At 45.1% G+C, this 27,048-nt stretch overlaps 3 pseudogenes; all 3 read right to left on the bottom strand.

Annotated features, from left to right (window-relative positions):
* Positions 1-5,471: 5,471 nt before the first annotated feature.
* On the bottom strand, positions 5,472-17,649 carry LOC124974404 (STE20/SPS1-related proline-alanine-rich protein kinase-like; annotated as a pseudogene).
* A 1,132-nt stretch (positions 17,650-18,781) lies between these two features.
* On the bottom strand, positions 18,782-19,847 carry LOC124974424 (peptidyl-prolyl cis-trans isomerase FKBP8-like; annotated as a pseudogene).
* Positions 19,848-24,133: 4,286 nt separating this feature from the next.
* LOC124974403 (ras-related protein Rab-10-like) lies at positions 24,134-26,528 on the bottom strand (annotated as a pseudogene).
* Positions 26,529-27,048: the final 520 nt, after the last annotated feature.

Genomic DNA, 27,048 nt, shown 5'->3' with positions numbered 1-27,048 from the left:
CCCGCCATGTTGGGATAGTAGGCAATTCCAGACTCACGGAGGCTGCAGGAATCCACAACAGAGGACCAGGCAATGCTGTTTTGGGTTTGGCAGGCAGGGCTCTCTTGGAGTAGGTGACACTCACACAGGGACCGGAGGCTGAGGATGGAGGATGAAGACCTGAGGACTCCTTAGCGGGTTCAAGCTCTAGTGCCATCCTGATTCCCCCAGGTAGCCTTAGTGTCTCCGGGTAGAAAATAGGCATGACTCCCACCTGCTCCCCTGCTCCCTGGGCTGCTGTGAGGAGGGCGAGGGTGGGCAGGGGGCTTGTTCATGATGACCCGGGTCCTGACAAGCAGGGGAGGGGACCTGGCCAAGTGGCCCCCACAGCGGGGATCCCAGGTTGCCATGGAAACAGCCCCAGGGATGCTCTCCATGGGGGGGCACTGCCCTCCTCCCTCTGAGGATTGGGCAGGGGCTTCTGTCTTCCTGCTTCTGAATGGCAGAGAGGGGGACCCGAGGCTTGTCCCAGAGCAGCCTGGTTCCCCTGGCTCAGAGCCACAGTGTGCACCAGTGCCACCCAGGGCACAGGTGGCACTTGGTGCTGCTCTGGGCATCAACCACAGGCCGTGGCACTGGGTCAATTCCAACACCATTGTTATTAAGCCCACCTCCCAGAGACCAGGACCAGGGCCCAGGGAGCTGATGTCATTTCCCCAGCGCCACAACCTGGTGGGCGAAAGAGCTGGGCTGGGCCCTGGCCTGTCACTGCCACAGACCAGTTCCTAGTCCCAGGCTGAGGGCTGCTCCCCCTCCCAGGACCCTGGCTGGCTCCCAGATGCGTGACCAGAGAAGACCCCACGGAAACGCATGCGCACACCCGACATGTGTGTGCACGCACACACACACACACACACACACACACACACAGCGCCCTCCACCCAAACGGTAACCCTGCGGGCCGCCTGACCCCCTTTCTGGGTCCCTTTCCACCCAGGAAAGACAAGACAACCCAGCTGAGGAGGAAGGGGGTCTCACAGAAGGGACCCCATGTTCCTGCTGCCACCAGAGCCACCAATGTGGCTGGGAGGGTTCTGTCGTGCTGGTGCTCGGAGGCCATCTCTCAGCAGAGCCTCCACTACAGGCCTCTTTGGAAAGGGGAAGAAGCGTGTTCCATCGTGTCCCGTCTGCTGGGCAGAGGAGCTGGGGGAGGTCGTGGGTGGGAGGGGGTCCAGGCCTGTCTCCCACGAGGTGCCCATGCACTGCGTGTGACAGAGGTGTGGCCACGTGCGAGCGTGTTGGGGGTTGTGTGTGCATTGTAAGCTAGTGTGCAGCAGTGTGTGTGGGCGTGTGGGGAAGTCCGCCTGTGTGTCATCTGCGCTGAGCTGTAGAGCAGCCTGAGACCCTCCCCAGCCCCTGTGCACGCTCTGGGTGGGTGCACCAGGTGAGGGAGCCACTGCCACCCTGCCGGGGCCCTGGGCCTCAGGGACTGTCTCCTTCCTGCCCGCCTCTCCCTGCCTGGGTCCCCTTCTCTCTGCGGGACTCCCCAGCTGATCTCATGGTCTGAATGGACCCCGGAGCTAACAAAAGTAAATGGGAGGGACACTGAGGGGTCTCTGAAGGGCCACTTGTTGTCCTCAGCCCCTTAGCCTACAAACATGATGTCCCCCTGCAGCCTGGGGAGGTGGGCCCTGTGATGACCTCCCCTGTGGACAGGGCGCCAGGCCTGGTCCAGAGCTGAGTCCCTCAACTTTCACATCCAGGGCTGCAGACTTGTTCCCGGTGGGCCAGCGGTTCAGTCTTCAGGTATCATGACCAGTTCTGTCACGGCCACGGGCTCTGCTGCTGTGAAGACAGCAGCCAAGATGGAAAGCTGGGCCCTTCTCTCCAACCGCAGCTGCCCGCTCTCGTCTTACCCACAGAGCGATGGATGGCAGATCTGGGCCCCACAGAGGGTGTTCTGGTGGGAGAGAGCCATTCGCTGACCATTAATCTTGTATGTATTGCCATGTGCCCAGCTCCATGTGGGCCAGAGAAAACTGTGAACACGATGGAACCCCTCTTTTCTTCTCTTCTCTTTCTTCCTTTCTTGTACTTAGGATTGAACCCAGGGCACTTTACCACTGAGCTACATCCCCAGCCCTTTTTTATTTTTTTATTTTTAGGTAGGTTCTCTCCCACTAAGTTGCTGAGACTGGCCTCCACTTGTGATCCTCCTGCCTCAGCCTCCCAAGTTGCTGGGATTATAGGCATGCACCACTGCATGGACCAGAACCCGCATCTCCATCTGAGGTCTGTCAACGGTCAGCAGCAAGGTAGGCCAGGTGCCTTATCCCAGGGCACAAGTGCAGGGGTCCTTATTTCCAAGAGAGGGGCAGGGAGCTGGGGGAGGGGACAGAAGGATGTAAGAGAGGGTGACAGTGGGAAGGCTGAGGTTAGGGAAGGCGCAGGGGCAGCAGGGACAGGGGAGAGGCTGGCAGCTTGAGGACCTGCCCCTGATGAGGCGTGAGTGGGGTGGGGCCTCGAGGACTCCCATGAGGATTCCTCTGTGGGCAGTGGGGGGCCCTGGAAGCATGAAGCCCACAGGAGGCACCTCTCCTTGCCTCTGTCTCCAGGCCGTGGCTGGAGGCCCCTGACCTTGACCTCGCCCAGTGTGGTGAGCTTGTCGTTTATCTGCTGGCTGCTGGCCCCTGGTGCTTTCTCTCACTGACACGCACCGACCTGTGCCTCGGTGGTTCTGCTCACTCCCAGGAGGCCACTCTGGTCCCGTACCTGGCCCTGCACTGGCTGAGGCCTCCTGGATCTTTGGCCTGCCCCTTCTTGCTCTTGTCCCAGAGCCGATGACGCCTGTCCCTGCAGGGCCATCCCACTGTCAGCTGCTCTGTGTGAATCAGTTGGGCACCTGCTCCTGGCCCGCAGCTCCACCCGGCCCAGCTCCGGGCCCATCACGCTTACGCGTGGCTCCGGCCCACAGAGTTGGCATGTAGTAGGTGCTCACTTTACCAATGTGGAAATGATGACTTGACCACTCACTGCAAGGAGAGGACACTGCCGCTGGACAGTTTGCAGGAAGGATGGGGGAGAATGTAGGCTCTCACCACCTGCATTTTTCATACAGGAACACAGACCATAGCGAGAGGCAGGGGCATGGACAGAATGGCCCTCGGACTTTCTTCTTGAGTCCAGAGCATCCATGAGTGGGACACGAGGCCCCTTGAGGGAGTTTCATGTGGTCCTGGGGATGAGGCAGGGCCTCAGGGCAGTCTAGGAAGTGGGTGCTGAAAGGTCACAGGGGACTTCTGAACCTGACCTAGGGTTGGACCTTCATCCTGGCTCTAAAGTCAGCCCTGATTGTTGCTCCAGTTTGAGCCTGACCCTGTTACAGTCTGAGACCTGATCCCAGTTATAGACTGAGCCCAGATCTCAGTCTGGACACTCTGACCCTTGATACAACCTAAGCCCTCAGTAGTCATAGATTAAACCATTATGTCCTGAGCCCTGATCCCATTTAGACTGATCCTTCACCATAATCCCAGACTAAGCCCCAACTATTGACAAAGATTGAGTCCTGACCCCAGTCACATTCTGTACACCAACCCTTGGTATAGCCTAAGCCCTCAGTAGTCATAGATTAAACCATTATGTCCTGAGCCCTAATCCCAGTTACAGACTGATCCTTCACCATAGTCCCAGATTGAGTCCTGACCCCAGTCACATACTGAAGACATACCCTTGTTGCCAAGCAAGCCCTAACCATGGTACAGGCTGAGCCCAGACCCTAATCCCACACTAAAGACCAACTCTGCTATAGACTGAGCCTTGACCCTGGTCCAGCCCTGGACTGGGCCCCGACCCAGCTCCCCTGCCCCCAGCTTGGCCTGCCAGCTCTTAAAGTTCCTCTGTGCACACAGCAGTCCTTCTGGTCTCATGAGTCTGTGTGGCAGCCACAGGGTAGGACTGCCCTCCCCTGCCTTGTTGCTGTGGCCAGTGAGCTGTGGACAGGGAAGCCGGGCATGCCAGGTGGAAGTCCTACCTGCAGTGTGACTCTCCACCCTTCCTCCTGCCAGAGTAACCAGGGATATTCCCTAGGGTGGGGCCTCCATCCGCCTGATGCCCTGAGCCAGGAGAGTAGCCCTGAGCAACCACACTGGACACAGCCTGGCCAGACGGGAGCCTTCGCCCACTTCTCGGGCACTGAGATCGGGGGCTGCTATCCCTCCGCACAGCCTGACCAATACATCCAGAAACATTCTCTTCTTGAAGGCAGCCACCCTGGGTTCTGCCCCTTCCTGAGCATGATCAGGAGGGCCCAGGACCTGGAGCCAGGGAGGGTGCCAGCCAACCATGCCCAGGCCAGGCCCATGGGGGGCACTGCACTAACGCTGGGTCTGGAGCTGGGAACCCCACCTCTGCCTCGGTCTTGCAGGAAAGTCTCATCACCCCCCACACCGAGGGGTCCTGAAGAACCCTGACCCGTCCCCAGGATGGGCAGTGAACTTGCCACCACGGTGCCTGCAGTGGAATATGAGAGGGACCCGGCCCATGAGGGTCTCCCTTCCAGGCTTCTCATGAGATCAGGCTGGTCCCACCCTCTGCGGGCACAGGTCCCATCCACCGCCATTCCTATGTTTCCCCACTCGGCCAGGCAGGGGGTCCCTGCATGGTCGTCATTGTGCCTGCTAATCTTTGCCGAGAGCTCTTGCTGGGCGCCAGGTCAGCGCCTTCCACACCTCCACCCCTGACAGGCCCGAGGTCAGCTGTGCCCCCTCTTCCTCCCAGGCTCCCCCGCCGTCCTCCCCATCCCACCCCTTCCTCCCTGTCATTCATTCAACTGCAGCCCCCAGGGTGGTTGGGGACAGGTGCTCCAGACAGGGAATGTCGGCTTCAAATTCCAGCCTCAACCTCTACTAACCAGTGTGTGACCCTGGACAGGTTCACACACTCTCTCTGCTCTGGTTTCTGTGGCTGTAAAATGGGAAACAGAGTCCTGCCTGCCGGGGATTGGTGCAGAGAGGCAGAGATGCTTCCAGTCATGTGCGGTACAGAGTGAGCCATCAGCGATGCCCCCATGGTTATTCAGAGGGCCAGGGGCTTAACCTTCAGGTCTTGAGTTTCTGGTGGGCCAACCTCCAGGTTTCAGAGATGGGAAAAACAGGTAAATAATGACAGTGGACATAGGAACGTCACTGTATGCAAGGTCAAAATTCAGTCCTCTCAAAATCCTCATGAAATGTACACTAATTTTATCATTTTGTAGATGAGCGAATTGAGACACAGAGAGGTTAAGTGACTTGTCTGAGGTCACACAGCTCATAGTGGGTGATTGAGCACACATACTAACTAACAGGCACCACAGGCAAAGAGGTGACCCATAATGCACAGGGCTGAACCTGCGAGCAATGTGGGCCAGCTGGCCACTGCCTGGCCCCCTCAGCAGGCCCAGCTTCCTTGCCTCTGTTTCATCCAGTAACATATATTATTAATGGTAACAATCATTGTAATTGCTTATCGATCTCTCTGGGTGCTCCCAGCACTCCACCCAGCCCTGAATTTGGGTCATCGACCAGCAAATTCACAAATATGTCTCCAGCAGTACACTGCATACAGCTGGTGCCCAACAGAGATCCAGTCACATGACCAAGTGCACAGTTGGCCACATCCAGACGCACACACTGGTCCAGCCGGTGCCTGACACATGGTCAGCTGGCAGCTGCACAACGTCCCTCTCTGACCCAGAGGAACTTATCACTTGCTTCATTTTTTCAGCATTTGCCCCGGATCAAGAAAGCGCTCTTGTGGAATGTAAGCGAGATCAAAGGAAGATGTCATCTCTGTGCCCCAGGGTCACTGGGGACAGTGCTTCTCAACCCTGAGCATGCAAGTCCTGGCAACTTGCTAAACTGTGGATTCCAGTTAAGTAGGGCTGGGGCCCAGCCTCTGCACTGTTTTAATTTCCATTTTTGTCTTGGTCCTGGGATTGTACCCAGGGGTTCTCTATCATGGAGCTACATCCCAGTCCCTTTATATCTTTTATTTTGTGACAGCATCTCACTAAACAGCTAAGGTTGGTCTTGAACTTGCCATCCTCCTGCCTCAGCCTCCCAAGTACCTGGGATGACAGGCATGCACCACCACGCCCAGCAGGCCACATTTTGGAAGAGCTCTGGCAGATGCTGAGGCTGTGGGTCTGCAGTGATGCCCTGAGTGGCAGGATCTTGTTAAGGACTAACAACATTCACCTGCAACATAAGTAAGGGTCACGAGGGGCAGCGGGAGAGAGGTGGGAAACAGCACAGGTTTTGGAGTTCGGGGGTTTGGCCCTATATTTTGCTGACTTTAGGCGAGTGGTGTCATGTCTCTGAGCCTCAGTTTCTCTGTCTTTGGAAAACATGGATAATGTTACCTATTGCAATGTTTCTTTGGGGTGGTTTTAATGAGATAATGGATGTGAAAACTTCCTGCACAACTGGAGGTACTTCCAACTCTCTCCTTCCTTCCTTCCCACCTTCCCTCCCTCCCTCCCTCCCTCCTTTTTCCCCTCCTCTCTTGCTTCTATCTGTCCCTCCCTACAGTTTTGTTCAGCACATGTCACTTAAAACCATTACAATCGTTTGAATCTGGTCACTTTTTAAGGGGACCATGATGGTGGGGTGGCCAGAGGAGACTTGGGGTGCTTCTGAAAGGCAGGTCTGCTCAGGGCGTTGTCATTGGAGACAGGGCAGAGGCTGAGGAGTCTGCACCCCGCCAATCTCAGAACTCACCTATAGCAGGTACGGACTTGGATGACCCTCAGCTGCCAGCTGCCACCCCATCCAGCATTCCTGATGCCCTGCTTTACTACTGGGGCTCTTTCTCCAAGGGATGCCACCAGCTGGGGCATCCCCTGGTGGCCACCTGAGGACGGGAGGTGGAGAGGGGTTTCCCAACTGCAGCGACCCACAGAGGGGGACTCTGAGGGTCTTCAGGGTCCCCTGTGATGGAGCCCCGGCTTCCCAGGCCAGTAACTGCTCTTTAACACCTTTCCTCCTTCCCCTTCCTCCCGAGAAAACCACCTGCTCCCAGCACCCTGCATCAGGTCTGCTCTGGGGGCACCTGATCAGCTAATCTGGCCAGGGCTTGCTGTCCTTGGTGCTGATTAACAAGGTGTGCCTCTCTCTCCCTCTTCCTCTCCTCTCTTTCCCTCTCTCCCTCCCTCCCTCTCCCTCGCCCTCTCTCTCCTTTACTCTCTCTGCCTCTCCCTCCCTCTCCTCCACAGCTCTCTTGTTTCTATTGTTGTTTTGCATGGAATGTTCCCACGCTGCCTACCTCCATGCACAGAAGGGCCCGCATCTGCCTCCCATTCCACAGAGGCGCAGACTGAGGCCTGGAACAGGTAGGCTCCTTTAGGGGTTCATTCAACCAGAATATGTTGGGGACTCAGGTCAGGCACCGCATTGGGCACAGCCATGGATGGGGCTCCATGGCTCCCCCAGCATTTGGTGGACCTCACTGGGCATCAGGACCCCTCTGGGAGCTTGTTCAAGTGCAGATTCCTCCCCTAGAGAAGGGGATTCAGCAGGTGCGGTTCAGGAGGCCAGAAGCCTGCGTATCAAAAACAAGCCCCAAAGAACCACAGGTGGTTTTGGGTCAAGGGGTGCTCCCTGGAAACACCTCGAGAAGCACCAGCTCAGAAGACTGGCTTTGGGCTTGGCAGAGGACGTGTAGGACTGGCTGTTTCTGGGCACTGTTGCCCTGCCCTCCGGGGCTCCTGGCCACCCTCCAGCAGGCCCAAGCCTCTGGCATCCCAGCTGCCAAACAGAGGCCACCCAGAAAGTGCCTTCCTCCAGGAGCTGAATCAGGCAGGGACGGGCCAACCAGAGTTGACACTCTAGCTTCCTCTCCCGTGGACAGCACTCTACAGTTTATAAAGTGCTTGCCATGGTTTGAAGTGGCACATGAAGGATGCTACGGAGCTCCTCATCCCCACAGCCGCTCCTTCTCCAGCCAAGGGATGAGTCCCAGGCACCCAGCCCAAGGGCCCCCCCCCATGAGCTGAGACCAGTGCCCACCTGCCCCACGTCCAAACCCCAAGGTTCTCTCATGAGGAGACCCCAGAGGACAAGGTGTAGCCCAGCAGTGCATCTAATCCCAGAGGACCAACCCTGCCACCCACAGAGGACTGTCCTAGCCCCAGGGGCCCCAGTGCCCATCCCACAGGACTTCCCCTCACCCAGGGCTTCCTGCCTTCTGGCACTTGGAGCAACATCTTTGTCACTAGATGAGGCCAGCTGTCTGCACATCCGCCCCACCAAGCCCCCCTCCACTTTTCAAAGAGCCCCTGTTCATGTAGCAACTCCAGCCAGCCCTGACTTTCCCCCGACAACCTGTATCCTGAGTATCTTTCCTGAGTCACAGAAGCAGAACCAGATGGTCCCGGAGGTCAAGTCACCTGCCTGAGCTCATATCTGCTAAGCCAATGTGACAGATCCGGGTCCAGATCTTCCTAAGTCCTGCACCAGCACACTGTGTGGCTGGGCTGTGGTCTCTGTGCTGTCCTTGAAGCCTGGAGCCTGCCCACAGTCCTCAGGTGAGCAGAGACATGGGCAGGCCTGTCCCCAGAGCAGAGGGAAGGGCTGTGTCTCACTATTCAGACCACCACCTGGTGGAGCCCACCTGTGGGAGTTTGGGAACCTGTCATTGCAGAAGGCTGTAGCAAGGACCTGCACAGGAAAACAGGGGCGAGGGAAGGGAGGAGGGAAAGAGGTGGAAAGAGATAGAGAGAGACCCAGAGACAGACAGGACAGAGGGAAAAGTGGCTGACCCAAGAGCCCTTTGCAAAGCTCCTGCATTGGCAGTGTGGGAGATGAGAATGGCCTTCCTCCAACCTGCTGGGCTACGCTTAAGAGATGACTGGACAGTCCTAGAGATCAGGTGTGATCCAAGAGCAGCAAGACCATCCATGGCCCTGATCCCCTGTGTGACTCCAGCAAGCCAGTCCTGTGGGTCAGACGAGACTGCCATGTACTGATGGACCTTGGAATCTTTGCAGAAGTGCCAGGTGAAGGAGACGCAGGGAGGGAAGGGCCTGCTGGGAGGCCACACACTTGGGCAGTAGGACACTCTTCTGTAATTTGCACAAGAATGTTCTGTGGGCTGATGATGGTCCCAGCTCAGGGCTGCGAGAGCCAGGTGACCAGCGACTGGTAGGGCTTCCCCTGGAGCCAGCAAGAGTCTGCAAAGAGAGACTCAGGGTCAGCCTTCTGAACAACAGGGGAGCCTGACCTCACCCCAGGGAAGGAATGCAGACCTCCAGAGTAGGGACTGGCTGCCATGTTTTCTATCAAGACAAGCCCCTATTGCCAGGTGAGTGCTGGTTTTGTTTGTTGGTTAGATTTTCTTCTTTCATAGTGAGACTTGCCTTGTTTCCATTTTGTTGGGGATGATGTTTTAAACTGGTTTTATTTACATTCGAGACTTTCTTTTGGAGGTTCGAAGTATAGTAAAGTGAGCCCTTCCCCACCCCTCTGGCTGCTTAAAATCCTCCATTAATCCATCCATCCATCCTTCTGTCTATCCTCATCCATCCATCCATTCATACAAGTATCCCTAAATCCATTACCCATCCCTTTATATATCTATCCTTTATCCATCCAACATCCATCCATCCATAGTCCATCCATCCATCATCCATCCATTCACCAATTCATCCATCCATCAATTCATCCACCCATCCATTCACCCACCCACCCACCTATCCATCCATCTGTCCATCCATCTATCCATCCATCCATCCATCCATCCATCCACGCATCGGTCCATCTATTCATCCACCCACCCATCCATTCACCCACCCATCTATCCACCCACCCATCCATTCATCCATCTGTCTGTCTGTCCATCCATCCATCCATCCATTCATCACCCATACACCCATTCATCCATCCACCCATCCATCCACTCATCAATCCTTCCATCCATTCATCCACACATCCATCCATCCACCCATCCATCCACCCATCAATCCTTCCATCCATTCATCCACACATCCATCCATCCACCCACCTATCCACCCACCCATCTATCCTTCCATCCATCCATCCACCCATCTATCCATCCATCCATTCATCTACACACCCATCCATCCACCCATCCATCCACCCATCAATCCTTCCATCCATTCATCCACACATCCATCCATCCACCCATCCATCCACCCATCAATCCTTCCATCCATTCATCCACACATCCATCCATCCATCCACCTATCCATCCACCCATCTATCCTTCCATCCATCCATCCACCCATCTATCCATCCATCCATTCATCCACACACCCATCCAACAAAGGCAGTCATTCAGTCATTGACTCAACACAAATACCAACTGAGCACCCCACTGTGTGCCAGGCCCCCTCTTGGCACCAGGGATCCAGTCTACACTATGCAGGTCAGATCCCTGCCCATAAGGGGCTGGCATTCCAGCACAGACAGACAGACCACTGACAGGCCAACATCATCCATGCCAGCAACCAGAGCATGCTGAGAGCACATTGCCTTGTGGGGCTGGGGAGGGACGCCTGACTCTTGGCACCCACAGGACCAGGGAGGCCTCTCCCAGGGAGGACTCAGACTCACAACCCACATTACAAGCGACGCTCTTCCATGCAGACAATCAGCCATGCTTGGATGACAATGTGGTGCATCAGCGTCATCACCATTAAAGCCCTGCGGTCGCTTTTTTTTTTTTTTTTTAAACCTGGAGATAGTCACAGCCAGGCTGATGTCAGTTGGCAAGGTTAGTCTTTCAAGGTGGCAGGAGGCACCTGGCCTTTGGTAACTATCTTGAGTTGACATCAGAAGCCATTTGTCCATCTTCTCGATGACCACAACAACCTTTACTTGAGGGGTGGAGTGAGGTGCCAAGGGAGGGTCAAGGGGATCACTTCTGTTAGCCCTTCCTCTGCTGCTGTCACTTCTAATCCTTTCTTCCAAGCATCCAGTCACATGGTGCTTGGATTTCTGGACAACAGTTCTGGCTCCATCATCTATAAGCTGTGTGGCCTTGGGCAAGTAACGTTGCCTCTCTGAGCCCCAATTTCCTCATTTGAAATGGAAACTTCCCTGTGTCCTTGATTCTAAAATACCTCTATCCCCCGCCTGGTCCCTGTGTGTTTTAATGATTCAGACATAGGATTCATAATCAGTTCTTCTCACACTACAGGGTGCACAACAGACCCCCTGGGGAGGGGGAGCTAGTTAAAATGCAGATCCCTGTTTGGCATGTCTGCACTTCCACCGTGATCTCAGGTGACCACGCGACTGCACTAGTCCAAGGACCACCCTCGAAGTAGCAGGAAAGCTGCTGACTTAACCCATTTCATGTGGCTGTTATCAAATCAAGGGGAAAAATCCCCTGTGGATGGAATTTTTAAGTTCAGGAAATGCATTAACCCTGTGTTTCATTTTATCCCCCGCCTCCGTAATCCCATAAAAATGTTTGTAAAGTGCCCAGCACATGGGCTGGCCCATGGAAAACATTAATAGATGTTGGCTGGCTCCTTTGGAAACCTCCAGAGCCAGTGCGGGATGTGAAGGCAGATGCTGGAGCTTGTATTTTCCTTTTACCTTTGTAGTTATCTTTGAATAATCAATGTGCAAACAATATAATGGAATGAATTACATTTAATTGTATGCAAATGGCTCTTGAACACCTTAGTAAGTATGCCAAGGCAATTATAAATAATTTTTTTCTTAGTCATATAAAAATAATACAAAGTGTTGCCATATCTATGGTTCACTGGAAAAGAGCCATAGTGCCATCCTGGGAGACCACCTCTCTAAAAGTTCACACTTCAATTGTGAAAATTCTAAAGTATACTAGTTTCAGAATATATAGTCAAGCAGAAGGTTATGTGGGTTAAAAGTATTTATTCTTGAAACTTGGCAGGATCTTACCTTTCAGTCATTGCACAACCCCTATTATTTTCATTACACTTAGGTATGCAGCAGACTTTCAAGTAAAATTCAGGTTCTAGTATTTTCAAGCTCATTACCTTTATAATAATAAATACTATCTCTTCAGGAGAGCCAATTCAGACACGGATATAGTTAGCAACCTAACAGAATGGCGAAATTTTTTATAACATCCTAAACGTTGCAATGAAGCGTTATCCTACATATGCAACCTTATGTAGAGAAAATTTTAGATCTGAGAATATTCCAGAGGAAATCAGCCTCAGACACATTCTTCATGTGAAAGTTTACAAGGCACTCCCCTCTCCCAAGAAACCATCAGATCGTGGATTGGTTTTTAGGCAACAAATAAAAAGAATAAGCATCTAAGTTCCTACTTCAGTTATTTAAAAAATAGAATTTACAAATACAACATAGATAGACCTGAATATTTTGTTTATATAACAAGAGATTAACTGAAAGAAGCATATAATCAAATACTTTTTCTCATAGGTAAAGTGTGTATTGCATAAATATATGAAAAAATATTATTTATAGTCAGTTTTATAACTAGAATTCGAATTTGGCTAATAAATCTTAATTTTATAAGTGTATTGATTTTGAAATACAACATGAAAGAGTCAGTATTGTCGGATGTACAATTGAATTATTATAACAGAAATAACAACAATGAACAGAGAAAGAGGTTTCTGATAGAAAATTCCTTTTGTTATCAGTATATAGAAACACCTGAGTGTATTTCAGATTATTTTCATTCAAAGGCTATCAGAATTCACTGCTAAGAATATTAAATAGCTTCTGGAAAAATCAGCAACACTCAGGCAGCTGTAGCATTTACTTGGTCTCATAGAGTAATTTGCTAGAGAATAAAGCAGAACTCAGAGTATTGCAAGTTTTAAGAATAAATTTTTATCCCATTTTATTGAAGCTAGCCTCTTCACAACTTCTGATTTTTATGGGACTTGGAAGTGAGAGGATGGGAGGAAGTGGACAGGGAGTGGGTATGGAGGAGGGCATGACAGATCATGGTGACAGCCAGGGATATACATCAGCTCACACTGAGTTCAGCAAACCCATTCAGCCTCACTTCATAAGGAATCTCTGACCCTTCACAGCCAGAAGCCAACTTAAATGTCAATGTTTTTAAAGCTTTGGCATCATCAACAATCTGCTCTAAGTTCGGAGCCCCTATAACTACATCAGGACTATCAACCAGGCCAGCAGAAAAGAGCTCCTGTGATATACCATCGACCATATCTCTTCTTTGAGGAAACTCAAATAAATATTATTAAGTCCCTTCCTGGAGTGTCTCAATCTTAAAACATGGTTCACAGCACAAGAAGCATCTCTGTAGTCTTCACTCACATTGTGTTGACCCCAAGATTTGTGAACAGAGGATGACTCTATTTGCTGGGGGATGCTGCTGATATTCACCAATACCTCTGGATTTTCTTAGTTTTTATGACTTTTCTTGACAAGTAGCTGTTTTCCCCTCTTCACTTTTCTTATCCACCTTGTTGTCACTCCACTCCCAGTTCCTACCTTTAGTTTTATGGAGGTGTCCACTTGACAACGGAACTACTCTTACCTTCTTGGCTCTTTGGGCTATGTCTGGCAGGTAAGCAGACTCTCAATCAGGTACTCTCTGCTGTTGGATTTCTGGAAGTGTTTGTATTTTGAAAGTTCTGTTGCTGTAAGCCTTTTGCAAGACACAGTGAAAGTAATTTTCTAAGGATTTGCTGTAATTTTTCATCATTTATCTTCTACTTGGGTTTCTAAAGTGGGTGCATAATTTTGCAAAGTCAGCAATAACACTTTCATGGAAGGGTATTTGTGATAAGGTGCTGCTCTTGATACTATTACAATGGTGTAATTCCCAAACTCCACATGTCAATCTTGAAGTCATAGCCTCTTACGAGTTTCATGACTTCAGGTGCCATCCAACAAGGCATGCCAAGACATTTTTCTTACTTTATTACTTGTAATATCACCCCCTGTTGCTGAGAATGCACCTACCTCCAAATCTGCTATTTGTGCCAAACCATCCTCACCCAGAGGAATATTACCAATTTCAAATCCCTGTGAATGTGACCATTTCTGTGTAGATAGTCTAAACCTTCTAAAACCTCTTTAAGAATTACTGCATCTTCCAGAACTCTGTTCTTGAGCTGTCTTTGGTTGACAATGTATCTGATGACATCTAACATTGAGCCTTCACTTAGCAATTTCATGACCAGTCAAAGTTCATCTTTTACTCCAAAAGAGGTGTAATAGGTCACTACATTGGGATGGCTGCACTGACCCATGGCTTGAATTTCTGTTAATGATTCCTTCATACTTGTCTGTCATTTTTCTGCATAACTTTTCTGATAACTTTATTGCTACACATTCTTGCCTGGGCTTGCACAGGGTAGACTGAATCACTGTAGTAAGTCTACTGTCCATAAATTTCTGCAGCTTATATGCACCACTCTAGATGGGTCAGCCAACTGTCTGTGCTGCCAGGGCCTGGGCCTGGATCAGCTGGGACTGAGGCAGGCACTGCTGTCATAGTCAGAGGAGCCTCTTGCTTGCTGTCCCATGGGCCACCTCCTAGGGAAGCTGGATATGCATAGGCAAGCTGCTGGGCTCCAGTGTGATGCTGCCAGAGGAGAGCAGGACAGCAGAAACCTTTTACTTGAAACTTCCCTTGCCTCAACACAGACACCTCTTGGCCACCACACACCCTCCCTGCCTGAAACTGCCAAAGAATTATTGATCATTCTAATTGACATGTGCAATAAAATTCTATAAACCAAAGAGTAAGAAAACAGGTCATTCTCAGTTCAAAAAAGGAGAGCTATTAGGTTTCAATACAAAAGTTAAGATATTGGAAGTTTTCTTTGTATAGGAAATTATCAATTCAGGAAAAATTAGCTATAAATGTTGAGGAGTGATGTTATTCCATGAGAAGGGAAATTATCACCTTAGTTCTGTCCACTAATTAAAATACATATGCATTTCAATAAGATTTGTTTTACTACTTTTAAGGCAACTTCATGAATAATCACATATTTGCAGGAAACAACTTGCATGAAAACAAAACAAAACCAGATATGTAATAAATTCAATTTCAAGGATACTAAAAACATGCAATAGGAAACAGAAAAAGAAGATTTTGAATCCATCCAATTTATTGACTCTTGATTTTACTTTTTGCATTTTAGGGATCTTGTTAAGGAAGTCAGGTCCTAAGCTGACATGGTGAAGATTTGGGTCTACTTTCTTCTATTAGGTTTAGGGTCTCTGTTCTAGTGCCTAAGTCTTTGATCAACTTTGAGTTGATTTTTCTGCTGGGTGAGAAATGAGGTTTATTTTCATTTTGCTACATATGAATTTCCAGTTTTCCCCAGATAGTTGAAGAGGCTATCTTTTCTCCAATGTATATTTTTTGCACATTTGTCTAGTAAGAAATAATCATATATGTGAGAAAATAATTACAACATGCACCTCAGATAAAGCATGAAACTGCAGTATATATAAAGAACTTAGAAAACTTAACACCCCCCAAAAAAAAAAACCCAATCAATTAAATGGGCTAAGGAACGGAAAAGACACTTCAGAGAAGAAGAAATATAATTGAATAACAAACATATGAAAAAAGTGTTCATCATCTTTAGCAATTAGGGAAATTCAAATCAAAACTATTCTGAGATTTCATCACACATCTGTCAGAATGGTAATTATGAAGAATGTAAGCAATAATAGGTGTTGTTGAGCATGTGGGAAAAATGGTACAATCATACATTTCTGTTGGGGCAGCAAATTGGTGCAACCACTCTGGAAAGCAGTATGGAGATTCGTCAGAAAACTTGGAATGGAACCACCATTTGACCCAGTTTTTCCACTCCTTAGTTTATACCCAAAGGACTTAAAATCAATATACTACAGGAAAACAGACACATTAATGTTTATAGCAACTCAACTCACAGTAGCTAAACTATGAAACCAAACTAGATGCCTTCCAACAGATAAATGGATAAAGAAAATGTGATAAAGAAACAATGGAATATTATTCAGCCTTAAATAAGAATGAAATCATGTCAGTTGCAGTGAGTGGATGGAGCTGGAGAATATCATGCTAAGCTAAATAAGCCAATCCCAAACAAACAAAAACTGAATATTTTCTCTGATATTCAGATAATGATTCATAATGGGGGTGGTAGGGAATAACAGAGGAACTTTGAATGGTGCAGAGAGGAATGAGGGGAAGAGGAGGGATGTGGGGAACAGGACAGTGGAATGAGATAGCCATTAATACCCTCTACACACATATGATTACACTATGGATGTGAATCTGCACCATGTATAGCTACAGGTTGGAGTGGTTGTGCTCCCTTTGGGTACAATGTGTCAAAATACATTCTACTGTCATGTATAACTAATTAAAATAAGTTGAAAAAATTCAGGAAACAAAATATAAAATTATGGGAAATTAAAAAACCTTAAACTCTAAGTGTAATACTGTTTTACATAATAAAAATATACTCTTTATAGCATCATTGAGTTTTTCTATACTTTCAAGTTATATGCTACCAAAAAAACAAAAAAGGAACAGAAAAATTAAAACATATTAATATCCCAAGACATGTTTTAATCATACAAAAACGTGATACTTTGTAATGGTAATTTTAGAGAAAAAACGTAGTACCCAAAAAAGGAAAACTTAAATAAAGGTGTATTTATTTAGATAAAGTTACCAATGCAATGGAAGCCAAACAAAACATGTAAGTATTTATTTCTCAAATTTATTGTTTCACACAGTTGTCTGTAGCAAGTAGTTACCTATATTTCATATATTAAATTAAATGTAGATAAAATATCAGAGAATATTTTGCTGAGGAGGTTACACTTGTATTTCAAAATACCTGTCTGTTAAGTTCTCTGTGCGTTCTTTCTGAGAGGTAATATTTAAGAAAAGAAAAAGAAGAAAGAATAGTGAATTAATAAGAATCAGAGCCAAAATTAACACATTTGAATAAAGCAGTATGGTGGAATAGGTAATGCATGTATATGAATATTAAATCATATTATGTAAATTTTGAAATAAAAAAATACATAAATATAAGATGCATGTATGATTATACCACATGTAAAGTGTAAAGTGAATGTTATATTACAAATGTATAAGTGAAAATAATAAATATTAATATAAGATATTTAAATTTATAAAAAATATATTCAACATATTACATTGTATATTTTATACTGCTAAAAATTATACATAAGTTCCTACTGAACCATATGAAAATAAAATTAGTTATTTGTAACAAATAATTTTCTAGAAAAGCTGAAAATTCTGAGAGTTGATGACAAAACATTTGGAAATATTATCATTCAGTATAATGAGAAAATGCATAGAAAGTTTAAAAGAACAGCCCATAACCAAAATACCATTCCACTTTATTCAAATAATTATTTGAAAGATAATTATAAATCATTTAACAATATTTTAAACATATACAAAGAAATGTTTATAATTCGAAGATAACTTAGACTCCATAAAACCCCCAAAATAAACACAAGTCTTAGAAATCCTACTGAGAAATATTCTGAGCACCTTGGCTAGGAGGAATTCTTGACCTTCTTTTCGATGTCTTTTTTTCTTTCTGTGTTCCATTGCATTCTCTGCTGCCTCTGCTACATCTGCCTGAAGTACTAGATTTACTGATTCTGACATGTCTTAAAGAACCAGTGGTCTCTCTGACCATAATGCAGTGCACTCTGTCCCCAAATCCATAAGTTGCAAACAAGAGATTGGATTAAAAAATGTGGAGATAAGTGCTCTATTTGAGGTGCACGTGGTACGGATACTCTCCCATTCTGTGGGCTCTCTCTTCACATTCTTTACAGTAGGAAGTTGAATCTATTTGGAAAACTGTAGATGAGTGGCATGAAAGGTATCAGAAAAGTTGAGGGAGCATGGAATTGCTGAGTTTTAGATGCACTATTTTTAAGAGGGCATTTTTGGAAAACAGTACAAAATTAATGCAAATTGGTGTGATATTTTTAATGAAAAATTTTGCTAAGCTGTGAAGATCAGCTTTTATAAAGTAGCTGGAATGTCTTTCCCACTTGATTTGGATTCACATTCCTTTTGCTTTTTAGAATGATTCACTTTTGGTTTTTCATCTTAGAAATAAATTTAAAGGTGCATTCTATCCATTTTAAGCTGCTTTTATTTGCTTTTCACTTGACTCAGCAGATTCTTTGGGGGTTTTGCTTTGTTCTTTCAGAAAAAGCACTAAAGGCAGAAAATGAAAAAAATATTAATGTGTTCTTTTTGTTTCTGAACAGCTACCATGTTTACTACTACAATATATTTTGACTAATCAGTGCAATGTAATGAATCTTAAAGTTAATTGCGATCAATTGAGTCAATAAATCTTTTTCTTTCTTTCTCTTCTTTTTTTTTCAGTGTGGGAGGCTTTATTTCACTGTGGGGAGCCTGGACAGAGGGCGGCAGGTGGGGTTGGAAGGGCTGGTGGTCAGTGGGCCTGGGTGGGGGCGGGCTGCCCCAGGCCTACTGAGGAGGAGAGACTGAGGCCTGGCCTGAGCCGGACCCGGGTGGGGGCGGGTTGGGGAAGGGTGAGAGCTGGGTGGAGGAACAAGGGCTCCTCCTCTGGGCTGCACCCCACTTTCCTCCTACGGGGCCTCAGTCCCTCCTGCTTCCTGGGCTTCATGACCCCCAATCCTGGCTGCCCCCAGTCCAGAGGGAGCCAGGCCACAGAGGACAGTGGACAGGAAGCTGGGGAGTCAGGAGTGCAGGGTGGGGTTCACGGTGTGCAGAGGGGTGGCGGCCACCGGGTCCCTCAGTTCCTCACAGTAATGACCACAGAGAGTGCCACGTCCACCAGAGCAACAGCCGTCCCCCCTGAACAGCCACTTCCAAGGGATGGACCAGGTGCCCTTGCCGGGATACTTGGCTGGCAGCAGGCTGGGGTTGCCCAGCATTTTCCGATAGGGAACCGTCTCTGTGCTGCGCTGAGCCATGTGCTTCTTCACTACTTTTGGCAGCTGCGCGTGGATCATCTTGTTGGAAGGTTCCAGCTTCAGGGCTGCCCTCAGGATGGGAATGGCCTCACTGTATTCGCCTTGCTGAGCCAGCACCCTGCCCCTCCAGAAGAGTGCCTTGATGTTGTCGGGCTGGTGCTCCAACACCAGGCTGCAGGAGCGCAGGGCTTCAGCTGCGAGGCCGCCAGGTTGTTCGACACTTCACCTTCAGCTGCAGGAGCTGCTTCTCCTCGAAAGTCATGTCCACTTTGGCACTCAATGTGATGGCCTTGATGGCAAGGTCGAAGGAGTTGGCTGCCAGTACGAAGTCTGCTTGCTGGTAGTGGGCGTTACCATACTCCGGCTTCCGGTTGATCAGGGCCACCCACTCCTACCCGGTCAGAATCTCCAGGTCAGGCCCATCCACAGCCGTCTTCAAGGTGACCTCCAGACACAGGGCTGCGTGGGCTGGGGAATGTAGGGGCTCCTGCTGCCCTGGGAGCCATAGCAGTACTTGGAGTCAGCAGTGACCCTAGCTGTCTCACCCATGTCCATGAGCGGGACACTGAGGTCCAGGGCCTGGATGACGTCGCAGTTGCCCAAGGTGAACACCAGCTCTGGCTCCTCCTGTACCTGCATGACATTCTCCAGCAACATCTGCAACTGCATGGTGACCACCTGCCCCTTGGCTGGTCACCTCGAACCAGGTAGGCCTGGGACCAGTGTCTTCTTTCTCAATAGCCCATTCCCCAGGATGTCCAGCCACTCTTCTGGAGCTGGGACTGGAGCAGGCTCCGGCTCCATGGCTGCCAGGAACTCTTGGGTCAGAGCCCCAGGCTGCTCAGCCTCCTCCAGAGGGGACTGTCCCATGTCCTTGAGAGGTGGCAGCTCACTCAGGTCATCACCCTCCTCTTCCTCCTCTTCTTCCTCACCCTCTGCATCCTCAACCCCATCCAGCACCTTGAAGTCTCCAAGAGGTGAGACACCAGAAGGCGGTGGGACACAAGAAGGCGGTGGGACACAAGAATGCGGTGGGACAGTGGACTCCGAGGATTCAGCACAGGATGCCATACTGCTGGGGGGATGGGAACTGACCCTCCAGATCCGGGACCCCCGCCTGTGGTCCTGCAACCCCCTCCCTGCCCCCTAGGTCAGTAATTTTTTTTCTACTATTGTTAATTTATTAAGTGGTACTGGGTAATCAACCCAGGGCCTGGCACATGCTGAACACAACCTCCACTGAGTGTCACTTCTGTTCTCATTACTTTTATTTGTTGTAAACCAACATTTAAAAAAAATCTAAAAAAATTCTTACAGACCACATTTTGATTCATTGTACACAAATGGGGTACATCATTTCATTTCTATGGTTGTGCATGATGTAGATTCATACCATTCGTGTAATCATAAATGTACATACATGTAAATCTTTGATCGATAATTTGCTTAACTGGAAAACCTAGGTACCCATAATTAAAAAAAGAAGATTCATTCTCTATGAAAACTCTTTTGTAGGAATCCGTTTTCATTTTCATTTGGATTTATTTCTGCTCTAGGATTTGTTTTGAATATTTTGTGAATATAATCACTACATTTTTAAAACTCTACCTTCATTAACAGTTGATAAGACCCTTTTCAGGGAAGTTCGTTGATGTTTTATTTTTAAAGGAAAAATACTCTGTTCACAATAGTGTTTTGAAAATGAACATGATAACAAGGACTTTCAAAATAAATATACCCAATTTATATTTGATGACAAGTAAAACTTCCTGCTGCTGTGATCATTTACAATTCCTTATTTTTAAGAAAACATTTCCATTTTACATTATCTTTAAACGTTTAATGGGCAAATGCTGGTTATATTAAAAAGTATCATGACCACAGCACTCAGTTTTTCAGCTGACTCTTTTGAGTCTGTTTATGATCATACTTTCATTAGGTTGAAATAGTTACATTTATAATTGATAGAGTGGGTTCACTTGGCTAAACCTGAGGAAAATTGGTGCAACTTTCTATTAATGGGGAGCTGTGTCTTTAAGGATGACTGTACTTTATCCACTGATACTGATTTGGCAGTTGGTACTGTTGAACATTTTTATACATGCTACTGTGAAGCTATGTACATTAGTGTTGAAGAGGCTAAAGGGTATCCTATGAATTTTGGTGTGTCGACTGGCTGTGATTTCCTTTACATTTGGATACTTACTCTACAGAATACTTACTCTACAGAAGTTCACAGATTAGACATCAGGCAGTAGTTTTTGAAATTATAGCCAGGACAATAAGAAAAAGTAAAAATATTACTAAAAAAAATTGGTTTTATTAATTTCTGTCTCTCTTTTTTGAATTACCTTCCCCCTTTGCTCAACAAATACGCATAAAGGAGTTTGTCACATTTCAACTTTAACTTTCCCTGTGTTCTGATGTTAGTTGACATGTATATGACTGAATGTGTTTGTTTATTATGCTTCTAAATATCATGAAGTTCATCACTTTGGAGGAGCATAGATAAAATTAAATTGATAGCATGTCAGAGTTATTTTTCTATGCACCATGACATCATTAAAATAAGTGGTATAATGTTAACAGCTTCTCAGGTTTGTAAAAACAAAACCATAAATTACATTGATATCAGATATGAGTTGAGTATCTAAAAAATATAATGTGCATCTCAAAATACTGGACTGCTGTTTGATGACTGGATATTGCTACATGATTTTTTTCTTATTCTTTATATTCTTTTGGAGAGAGAGTTTTAATGGGATTTGAAATGTGCAAGCTTTATAAATAAGATGCAGTCAAATAAAGCATGATTAATTTGTGTTTGCATTTTTCTTTTTCTTAAAAATATTTTAGTGTATTTAAATTTTTAGGTAGAATATGAAACCAAATTAATAGCTAGTACCACAGAGTGGACTTAAATGTTTGGTGTTTAATAAAAACAGCTTCTCCATAGGATCCCAAGAGATTTACAGAAAAGGGGTAAAGTCCTAATAGTAAGCAAATAAAACTCTTGTTTCAAACAGATTATATAAAAATTAATTTGTACTTTATTTCTCTTTTTTGATATTTATAAAGTGCAGATTTAACTAAATGTAGTCGTATCCTTTCTCTGTACAATGCCAAATATAATTATGCAAACAATAGTCAGTCTGTAACCCCAAAATCCCAGTGTTTAGCTCTCAAACTTTAAGTCAATGAATTGAATAAAGATTAAAGAGGGTTAAATGTGAAAAAACTATGACACATTCCAGATAAAGGGAAGCAACCAATACATTAACCTAACAACAATAGGTTTAACATAAAACTTTTCCAAAAAAGCTTGACAACATTTCATTATTTTGTACTAGAATATTATGGATTATTTGGCAATGCAGCTTTTTACTACTAACCAATTATAAAGTCAAATGAGGGGAAAACCTAAGAACAAAAACCAGCATGACATATGAAATTGTTGGCACTATCTGAAAATTCATGAATCTTCAATGTAGATAAATCCCTATGTTTTTGTTCATGTAAGCCAAAAACTCATTAAAATGTGTGTCACAACACAAAAAGAATTTTCAAAGGAAGCTTCTTTCCTAAACTCAGACATGCTTGAATTGAATTATCCTAATCACAATTACTCCAACAAAGGTATCACCTTAGGATGCTAGCAACATAGCAAACTCAACCTACCCTATCATAATGATAATCAATGAAGTAACAAGAAAGATGCATTGAAGAATGTACAGGGTTAGAAATAGCTAGAGGTCTTATATTTACATGGGAAGACTTTTGTTGTCCTTTTTCAAAATCCATGTTTGTTCAAGATTTCTAAGAGGGTATGACCATAGGATTTAAAATTAATAATATTCTAAAGTATTACTACAACTTAGGGTAAGAACAACTTAAGACAGAAAAAGTGTTCCTCAGAGGCCAACACATCTGGCAAGCATGTTAAGAAAATACACTTTGTTTCCCACTTTTTTAAAAGAATATTTACTGGGGTGCGAAACTGCCAGAGTAGTTGCCAAAATGAAGACTGCTAAAATTTAGATCCAGAGTTATTCTAAGAAAGTGAATAGGATATACACACAATTAAGACAAACCACACCATCCAAACACCAGAGCATGCATTCAACTCTTCCATTTCATAAACTCAATGGACAGACAGGAAAAGAACAAAGGGAATCAGAGGTACATAGAAGTAAAACAGTCAATGAAATAATCTGGGACAGAGGTTTTAGGGAACAGTATACATGAAAGGAAGAAAGCAGTTAAGTGATATTTGATATTAGGCAGTAAGAATTTATCTTTCAGTTTAGTTAGCAAGTTACATCAGTGCTTTATGTTAAACTTGACAAACTTACTAATTTCCCTCTTTCATTTTAAAATAACTCATACCATGAGGTGGTGGGGGAGGAAAAGCCAATAAAGCATCATACAGGAAGATGAGACCCAGTGAAATAAGAGGCCAAGGAGAACTGGAGGTGGGAGCAATTTGAAATAACAAGACCACTCAAAATGAGATTCAGCAAACCAAAGTTGTCATTTCTGCAATACCCTTTGTCCTCAATTAACTACACTTCAATTTACACCTAAGTAAACTACAAACATTGTAATGGTTTACATTATATCTACTGCACATTCTTCCACCAAAACAAAAAAGGAAAAACCAAAGAAGTTCCTTTTCATATAAGGTACAGGATTAAATTAACCCCATTTTCATATTTAAGGTGAAAGTGAGTGATTTTCCAGCTTTCATTTTTCTTTTGCTATCAAATGCCTATAGATTACAGGGACTCAAGCACGTTAAGCATGACAGAAAATTCCTCTCTTGTAGAAAATAAAAGTGTTAAGTCTAACTTTTACACAATTTGTAGAATAGTTGACATGATTGCTGTTAGTTTTAATGTAGTTAAGAACTGGACTATAATACAACTGAAACATGGTGGTGAGCTGAGCAAGTATAATAAAAAATGAGGTAACATACTTGACTTTTCTACATGTTTTTTGTTTGAATAAAATTATAAAGAAGTCAGCAAGAAGTCACAGATGAAAGAACAAATAAAATAGGTGAATTGTAGAGTTATGATGAGAATAAAAATCTGTTTAAATGGACATAGTAGTTTATTTTGCAGCAAGAAGAGAGACAGGTGGTGGATACCAAGGGCAGAACAGGAGAATGTTCAGCAACCTTTGCTCTTCCAGCCTGTCCCACCTCCTCCACTGCTGATATCTACATTTTCACTGCTGGGCTACTTTACCAGGATCGTTTGAAGGACACCTTCAACTAATAGAGGAATGCCTTTCCATGTTTATTTTAACTTTTGCACTAGTCTCTAAAAACCCTAATGCCATGCTCCCTTATGATCTATTCTCCTTTGCCTTTAGGTACAACTCTTTCACTGTCCATATCACACTTGTTTCCTAGTAACATTCTTTCCATATCTTCATTGGTATGCTCGTCTATGTTTCTAAGCCATTTGGTGATATTTTTCAAAATGTTTACTATTGATGGTGTCACGTCCTAGCTTGATACCCATTGCTCCTCTGTAGTAGGATATTTTGATGGTGTAAAATCGCTCCTGGCCTGCTATATTCCATATCTGTAACTTGATATTATTTCCTTGTAACTCAACTGTTTTCATCTTAAATTCTATTCCTATGGTGGAAATAAAGGTAGTATTGCATGTGTCATCCAAAAAAGGATGCAGGTATTCCCAATCCAGAGACCTCAGTCAGGAGTAGCTTGAAAAGCAGGTTGTTTGTCTTCTTCGACTTTTGGAGGAGCAGCTCAAGCTCTCAACCTCAATGACCCCAAGGGAACAGTCCTTCTCACCATGACCAACTTCTCACAAGAGTTTTCTTGGGTTGGAGAACTGTGGAAGAATGGGAGAAAAGGAGGGTTCTAGAGGACACAAGTGACCTATAGCCTCCTCAATGAAGCCTCATCCATGGCCTTGTCCTGTGCCTCCAAGGGTGGTGACCAAGGCTCCGCTGCTTCTCCCCGTTATTCTGACAAGTTCCCATGTTTATATTTTTCTTTAAAAACTTTGTAACTCAATACTAACATTCCAAAAATACTGAGGAGGATGAATTTCAAGACAAAAAATTCAAAGGACGAATAAAAAAATACTCAATGAAATCTGAGATAATACAAATAAGCAGTTTAGTGAATTAAGAAAAATAATACAGAATAAATGAGCAATAAAATAAACATGTAGAAATTGGGGAAAAGAAACAAACACAAATTTTGGAAATTAAAAATCTCAATAAGTCAGATTAAAAATTCAGTTGAATACAGAAACAACAGAATGGATCAAAAGGAAAAGAGCCTATCTGAACTCAAAAGATGATTTTGGCAAAATATTATATTCAGAATGAAATAGAGAAAAAAAAGAAGCCTCCATAAACCATTAAAATATCAAACATTCATATAATTTGCACACCAGAAGAAAAGTTACATTCATAATACATAGGAAACAAATAAATTAAAAGAAGAATAAAAAATTTCTCAAATATTAGGAAAAAAATGGACATTCATATTTCAGGTCACTTAGAACCCCACACAGAGACATAGTCAGAGATGAACATCTTTATGAAATGTCATAAATAAGTTTCCAAAAGTGCAGAAGAAGAAAGAATATTAAATTTGCAAAAGATGTGTCATGTCACAATAAATGAAAACCCATTTGACAAACATTTTACAGTTGAATCTCTAAAGGCCAGAAGGGCATGAAATAATATAATTCAAGTCCTGAAAGAAAATAACTGTCAACCTAGATTAATGTAAGAGCAAGGTTATCATTCAGAATTTAAGAATAAATAAATACCTGTTAAGCATAAACAGAGGTAATTCATAACCAGTAGTCCAGCATTATAGATTATATTTAAGAGAACTCTATCTACACCCAGAAGAAAAATAAAGACAATTGCAATCATGAGAACATGTGAAATAATAAATCACAATGAAGGGGTAGACAAGTAAATAGATATAGGAAAGAATCAAACATTATTAATGTTGTAGACCATCAAAATTCTAAAAAGAGTAAAAGATGAAGAAATGAACATAGAATATTCAAAACAACCAGAAGAAAATTACTGAAATGGCAGAAATAAACACATATCTTTTAATAATAATTCTAAAATAATAATATAATAATAATAATTCTGAAACACATATCTTTTAATAATAATTCTGAAATAAAACTCAATTCTCTGAATAAAGAGCAGACTGACTGAATACATTAAAAACAAAACAAGATTCAACAATATGCTGTATATAAGAAACTCACCTAAAATGGATCAAACCCAGTGTTTCACCCGTGCTAGGTAAGCACTCTACCACTGAGTTACACCCCCAGCACCTGTGTATGCTCTTATTATGGGAAGACTTATAAAGTACACCTGAGATTTCTTTATATTATTTATATAAATACATGTTAATCTACATTTTTCGTGATTAAGAAAAACCTGAGATATTTCAAATAAATTTTTTAAAAAATTGTCTACTTTTAAAATTCTTCTGAAAGTTTTCGTCAACAAAAAATGTACTTTAAGAATGATAAATAATGGTCCCATGCTGGTGGCGGCCCTGCGCAACAGTCAGGTCTGTCAGCAGAGCGGCGCGGAGGGCGGGACCTGCGGGCGGGGGAGGGGAACTGCGTGCGACCTTCAGGGCTCTAGTCCCTGTGCCAGGGCGAAGGTAACAAGGAGAATCCCTTGGGAAGGCCAAGCTCCAGTCGCCTGTATGGGGACCCCTGCCGGGGCGTCAGGGCCACGCTGCTTCCTGGCGCTATATCACTTGAGTTCAGAGAACTCTGGGAGATCTCGCTGCTGGAGCAGGAGGTACAGAGCCTGTGCAGCAAGCAAGATATCATGGGCTGGCTCATGGGTGTCAACAACTGCTGCGATGGCCTCTTCCAGGTCTCTTATGAGTATGTGATCCAAGCGCCCAAGCTCGGCCCAGCAGGAAGTGGCTGCCCAGGTGCCCCAAGTTGCTATGCTAACTGCGCCTGGTGGCTCCCAGTCCTTGCTCTCTGCGCCCCGCGCCTACTTCAAGTCGCTGAGCAAAGCCTTCCAGCGGCTGTTGCAGCTGCAG

Source organism: Sciurus carolinensis, unplaced genomic scaffold (assembly GCF_902686445.1).
Source record: "Sciurus carolinensis unplaced genomic scaffold, mSciCar1.2, whole genome shotgun sequence".
Classification (NCBI taxonomy): Eukaryota; Metazoa; Chordata; class Mammalia; order Rodentia; family Sciuridae; genus Sciurus; species Sciurus carolinensis.
Note: the sequence above shows the minus strand (reverse complement) of the source record. Positions and strands in the feature narration are given on the sequence as shown.